General features: G+C 28.7%; 2 long non-coding RNA genes across 2 annotated transcripts; one reads left to right on the top strand and one right to left on the bottom strand.

Annotated features, from left to right (window-relative positions):
- Positions 1-346: 346 nt before the first annotated feature.
- On the bottom strand, positions 347-1302 carry LOC124893118. Its single transcript, XR_007050555.1, has 2 exons — positions 807-1302; positions 347-733 (listed from the first exon to the last, which is right to left on the bottom strand). It is a non-coding gene; the product is annotated as an uncharacterized LOC124893118 (long non-coding RNA).
- Positions 1303-5213: 3911 nt separating this feature from the next.
- On the top strand, positions 5214-7139 carry LOC124893119. Its single transcript, XR_007050556.1, has 3 exons — positions 5214-5433; positions 6772-6866; positions 6981-7139. It is a non-coding gene; the product is annotated as an uncharacterized LOC124893119 (long non-coding RNA).

The following is a 7139-nucleotide window of genomic DNA, read 5'->3' as shown; positions in this document are numbered from 1 at the left end:
GTCACGCCAAACCATTACATTTTCCAGCACGGGTACAAATGAGAAAAAAAATCTTACATTGTTATTAATCTTGCACTCAAGCATGTGCAGCATGAAGATCAATTTCTTTCCCTCCGGCACACTCCCAAATAACAACAACCACTACTGTACCATTGAGTCGTAGCTTATAAGGAAGTTTACACAATAGTTAACCTCTTAAGGTTGGAACAAGAAGACAGAATACCCTCCAGATATCCACTAGTTAACACAACACCACTCAAAGTAAGTCATGAGAGAATTAAAACGAACTTTAGGACTTGATAACACAACACGGCCTTGTAAAATCAAATGTTCCAATGAAGATGACTGAGAGAGAAACTCAAGAGAAAATGTAAGAAATTGGAACCATTGGGTAAATGCACTAAGAAATTCTCTCACAAAGCAACAGACCATCTGAACGTGAGCAACTCTACAACCACAATAGTGTCTTAAAAACTGGTATAACCTATTCATGAATTTGTCTTTTTGTTGATAGTAAGAGCAACAAGAATGACCAGGACGAGCATTTCAACATATCAAAGCATCTGAATTCAAATGTGGATAGTTGTTGTAGTTGTGTAGAGGCAAATAGATATTTCCACCTCCTAGATAAGATGGTCGTCCTAGCAGCATCTCGTACTGTCAAATTTCCAAGAATGGAAGACAAAACATCGACTGGTAGCTGACTCAAATAATCCTCCTTTGTGTCATCAACCTCAAAAATATAAAAATTTATGTATTTCAGTTAATGATCATCCAAACTCATAAAGATCACATTTTGCACATACCTCTTCTTGGCTAATTATTATAGGTCTTTTCCTATAATAATAATTAATCCAAACAGCGATTCCTCCAAATGCTAGCAATGGCAAAACCACTTTTCCTACACCTGGAGGACAAGGAACACAACTTTTTTCCATTACAACAACAAATACCACACTTAGAACAACACAAAAAGGTAAAAGGAAACCTTCTTTCTTTCAATTACAGCAACAAATACGAACACCAGAAAACACAATTTTTTCCACTGCAACAACAAAGAGTAACACCACGCAAACATAGAACCACATAGAAAACACAATTTTTTTCCACTGCAACAACAAATAGTAACACCACACATAGAACAACGAAGAAAACACAACTTTTTCCCATTACAACAACAAATACGAACACCACACACAGAACAACATCAAAAACACAACTTTTTTCCTATAATTCCATAATCTGATGCCATGTCGAGACAATTAAAATTGAAGAGGAAGAATAGGCTGTTTGCTAACCCTAACTAACTAACTAACTAACTAACTAACTAACTATATATACTTTTAATTTCAAATCTGTCTCAATAAAATTAATTAATGATCTAAACCCACATATTATTTTTCTAATAATTTAGAGTTATTTTATTTATTTAGTTGTTTCAATATAATATTTTTAAAAGATAATTAATCTTTAACTTTACACATTAATACAATTATTAATAAAAGTAAGTATTAATTTTTGTTAATAAGATTTTAGTCATTTCTTTATAATGCATTAATTTAGATGTTATTGTTAAAATGTTATTTATTAATATAAAATTTGAGTTGTTTAGTTTAAAATTTTAAAATATTTCTTGTAAAAATGAAATAACTTTTTCACATTTAACCGCACGTGTCTCGCACGTATAACGTTTGATTATTTAAAATTAAATAATTTTATATGTCGCGGAGATTTTTAGTAACGTGTAAAAAGTTTAACTCCCTTTTTGAAGACCTTCGCATTTTAATATAATAATGTGAATATAAACATATATTTTAGTGTAAACATATGTATGCTTTACCATCAGAAATTTCAAGTGATTGATTGATCATTATTTTTGTGTTTGTCATCCAATACCTCATTTGAGTTGTATTTAAATTTTTTTCTTGTTTTTAAATTTAAATCTTTACAAAATCATTAATTGTATTTCTATTACGTACTTAAAACTTTTAAAATTTGGTACTTCTTAAATTTTTCTTATTCTTTACACTTTTATATTTGTTTCTAGATTTTTCAAATCTCCTTAAATCAAATTTAGTTGATTTAGAATTCTTAAATTAATAAAAAAATTGTTGTCATTAGTTCTGATAACTTCTAATAAAGAAAGATTTTATCATAAATATATTAAATTAATTTTCAAAAAATCATTTATTCTGACTTCTAATAAGAAACAGTTTTACCATAAATAAATTTAGTTAATTTTTAGTACTTAAATATTAAGAAAAATAATTAATTCCGATGACTTCTAATCGGAAATTTTTTTATCATAAATATATTTAATTAATTTTCAATACCTCACTTTATCGAGTCCAAACGTTATTTGTTTAAATAATAAAGATGAATACAATAATTAAATTCAACATCTTTTAAAAAATTTATTTAATTAAACCTAATTTTTATCTAAAAATTTATCAAAGTCGATCAACATTCATCCACCACATGTAAACTGCAACAAAATAATACGATGATATAGACATAAAAATAATATTATTAAATCTAACCTTTACATAAAAAATAATCACAAATACGTCTGACACTCATTTACCACCTATAAATTATAATGAAATAATATAATAATAGAGATATCAAAATAATGCAATTAAACTTTACCTTTGCACATAAATTTTCTCAAACAGAGATATAAAAATAATACAGTTAAACTTAACCTTCACCTAAAAAAAATTCTCAAAGTCGACTGACATTCATCTACCACCTGTAAATTCATCTAGGATCTTTACACCACAACAAAATAATACAATAGTGATCACCAAACTTTAATTTTGATGAAAATAATTCTTGTTTGAAAAAAAAAAATTTGACCCTAAAGAATGACTTAAATAAAAATAAAAAAGATATATACACGCACATTAAATTCTATCATTTTTGACAAAAATAGTGAAAAAGTTGAGGTTAGAAAATTAAACATCCACTAATTTAGACATGCAATCGAATCAAGTTAGATGAGCATCAATTATATTTTCTCAATAAGTAAATTAATTTCTTTAGTCGTTTAACGTGCATCTCAATATTTATAAAAATATTTCCTTAATAGAGTCTTATTTTAAGAGTATTTTTCTATCATATTTCAGGAATATTTTTTTAATTGATAAGAAAAATCCTAATTGATTCTCCATCCATATATTTTAGAAGTCTCATATATTTTATGAGTCTAGTTAATATAATAAAAATAATTAAATAATAAATTGAAGAAAATAGTGAAAAAACAATTTTGCTTAAATGTAAGTGTTTTAACGATGGACACAAATTACCTTTCTAAGGGTGTTCACACTTTTAATATATTATTATTATTATTATTATTATTATTATTATTATTATTATTATTAATATACATATTATTTAGATATTTTTTAAAAGCTGTGTATTTTTATTTTTTTTTGTGGTGGTTTTGTTAAAAGAAGTTGTCTTTTACATATTGTTGAAAGATTCTGAGTTTTTAGTAGGAAAGACGGTTTCTTTAGCATAGGAAAGTATTATTAATGACATTATTTGAGCTTTTTAATTTCTTCAACTTTTGGGAGTAATGATTGTTTTTTCTTTCTATTTGGTATTCGGTATCCACATTAAAGTCTACTAATTTGGATGCGCATCGGATAGGGTCCTATTCGGGGGATAGCGCTCTCTACCAAAGATTTTTCATACTCAGAATTCGAACCTCTGATCAAGAAAGAAACAATCACATTCACTGCACCACATTCTTAGACGGTGGAAGTAATGATTGTTATTAATGTTTTGCACTTATTTACTTGTTGCAATTATCTGTATTAAGGGCATTAAAATAAGAAAAGGGACACTATCCTACTATAGAAATCTATTCTTCTTTTAAGATTTAAATTCGTGATCATCTAATTACAGGATAATAATTTTATCCGTTACTTTAAGGCTCCTTTTTAGTTAAGGGCAATGAGATGTGAATGCAAATTAGGATTTTGACGAATAAAACAATGTTACCAATTGGAGATTGGCTCTTGTCCGTTCATCAACAAATAGAACTTAATATTCTATGCTAATAGATCTTATGTTTCGTGAAGCTTTGAAAATTCTTTTACGAAAATCTTAAGTTATTTTAAAACATAATTTTAAAATGAATAAAATTTACTTTACTTCCTTTCAACAACTATGAAAGGAAAGGAAGTAAATGATCCTCAAGCTATTCTTTGAGCTTAAATTAATGATCTAAATTAAATTATAATTTGTGAAAATCAAATAATAAATATCCAACTCAATTTTTAATGCATCATGAACAATGCACAAAATAAAAATTAAAAATTACACAAAGCCATAACTTAAATTTCACTTATTACACAAAATTTCAACTCTCAAAACATATTACATAAATTTCACTTTTTTTATTTCTCTCTCTAAAAGTACACATACATAACTATACCAAATTATTTACAATCTGTGATAAGAAGCTTAAAATCAAGAAGTCATAAAATAATTGTTATCATTTTTAATTAACTATCATGTTTGATTCAATCTCTTTCTATGTGAAATTCAATTCTAACAAAAAGCGTCATTTACAATAAATTGGGTAGTTTTTTTTTTTTGACGTTACCAAAAAATCTTAGATTCTGATTGAACAATTTCTTGCATGTCGTTCATTCAATAGAATAAGTTTCATCTTTGTTTTTTCTACTTTGAGTAAAATTTTCTTTTTCTACTTTACCAAAATTTAAAATTCTATAAAATAAATTCTTGCATGTACTTCATTCACTGATTATTACTTAGTAAATGGATGATACTCTGTCTTTTAATTTAGAATTAACTCAATTAGATCATTGTGAACCAACTAATCGTATTATTGGGTTCGTTCTAAGAGAATTTGATTACGAAGATCCTAATTTTATTGAAAACAGATCAAAATATCGTAATGACCCAATTAAAATAAAGAAACTCAGGAATGCTGTTGATCAAAGTTTAAAAACCGAATCAAAGAATCCAAGAAAAGATAAAAAAGATGATACTGCATGGCCACGTCTACTAAAGATTTTTTATTTTTTCGATTTGAATATGATTGTTTTCGTAATATGAGTCATCTATCCTAATATGAGTCCTTCTTGTCTTTCTATTTAGGGTCATATCCTCACGTAAATGCTCTATCCCGTATACTATTTTCATTTTTTTTTTTCACTAAACTAAAATAATTTCGAAAAGAACATTAATAATTTTTGGCCAAACGGCTACTACTCAGTCCTCACTATATGAGTAATTTGAAAGGGCTTTAGAGTGTTTTCAAAGTACTATATATATAGGAATACATATTTGGATTGAGTTAGGGTTAGCAGACTGCCTATTTATTCGTTACATGGGACAATTTCTTCATCCTCAATTTTAATTGTCTAGACATGACATCAGATTATGGAATCATCCCTGGTAAAAAAAAATTGTGTATTTATTATGTTGCTTCTATTTGATTATTATACTTTTCTTGCAATTATGCTGAGATATACTGATCCTACTTGTGTTGTTGTTGTAATGTAAAAATGTTGTGTTTTTTTGATGTTGTTCGTATTTGTTGTTGTGTTGTGTTGTTATTGTAATGGAAAAATGTTGTGTGTCATTGGAACATTTGGTTTTGCAAGGTTGTGTTGTGTTATCAAGTCCCAAAGTCCGTTTTAATTCTCTCATGACTCTTACTTTGATTGGTGTTGTGTTAACTAGCGGACATCTGGAGGGTATTCTTTCCTCTTGTTCCAACCTTCAGAGGTTAACTATTTTGAGCTGTAAACTTCCTTATAAGCTACGACTCACTGGTGGTACAGTAGTGGTGGTTGTTATTTGGGAGTTCATGCTGCACATCTTCATAGGCTTGAGTGCAATATTAATAACGATGTAAGATTTTTTTTCTCATTTGTACCCGTGCTGGAAAATGTAATGGTTTGGCGTCACCTTCGGAATTCATATTCATACGTATTTGGTGATTGTGCAAGAGATTTACCTCCAATTTGCTCCTGATCAGGTATTAATTTAACATTGTCTTGTATTCTTAAAGTTTTCAATATTCGTCATTTTGATGATCGTAATCACTTTGAGTTTTTTTCTCTAGATATATCCTTCATTTGAGAACCCAACAGAGATGCAGACGTTCAGAAACCTTAGGAACTTAAGCTTGAAACTTGTGACCAGTCTTGCAATTGTAGAGATATTTGACCTATCTGGGCGATTTTCCTCTGCTCCAATCTTTGACTTTCGTGATGAGTTATCCATGTTCATCATCTTCTTCTTTTCATAATTCTTATATTTTTTATATTCTTTTTCCATCAACTATTTTCATAGAAAGGCACTTGTGTATTTTAACTTTGAATCTATTCGCTTTGTGGTGAACTCTAGGTTTACTCTTTAATGAATTGCTACGTTGATAGAAATATCATGTTGTGTTAAGAGGTAACAATCAGTAGACCATTTGTTTTGATGATTTTTGAAATCCTAGAGAATTTACTTGGTCTTTTATAAAACGATGCAAAAGAGCATTGATTTTACTATAATCTGTAGTTAGTGCAACTCCTCTATCGGAAACAACCTCTCTACGTTGTAAGGTCTGGATGTGGTGTTGTTGTATAGTGCAGTTTTTTTAATCATCTATTTGTAAATTTTTTCTTGACATCCGATAACAAAGTGGCACATCAGTTTAGTGGGTACATTGAAAAGTCTTAAGGATAGATTGCAAAGATCTGCAAATTGTATGTTAAAACATTGCTTTATAAACTGCAGAAATGTCCAACCTTACTGGTCGTTGAATCAAATGCTTAAGTACCTTTTTCTGTTTGTTAGTTTGGTGAGATCAACGACACAATGAACTGTACTAAGTAAGTAGTAATATTCCTTACAGTCCATTGTTAGTTCAGTTTAGCTTTGCTGTACTACGTCGTAGTTGTAATTATTTAGTAGTCTGTTGATGTCATTCTCATTGTGATCTTCAGGTGATTAAAGCTCCGGTAATAATGGAGGTAAGAACGCGGCCTCCTCCATCTCCTACACGTCACACTGAACTAAAACAAGTGACATACGGTGGATTTAATGGATTAGATACCTAGATGGAATTTGTTCTTTACATTCTAAGATGTGCAACAGTACTTGAG

This window comes from Capsicum annuum, unplaced genomic scaffold (assembly GCF_002878395.1).
Source record: "Capsicum annuum cultivar UCD-10X-F1 unplaced genomic scaffold, UCD10Xv1.1 ctg53961, whole genome shotgun sequence".
In the NCBI taxonomy this organism is placed as follows: Eukaryota; Viridiplantae; Streptophyta; class Magnoliopsida; order Solanales; family Solanaceae; genus Capsicum; species Capsicum annuum.
Note: the sequence above shows the minus strand (reverse complement) of the source record. Positions and strands in the feature narration are given on the sequence as shown.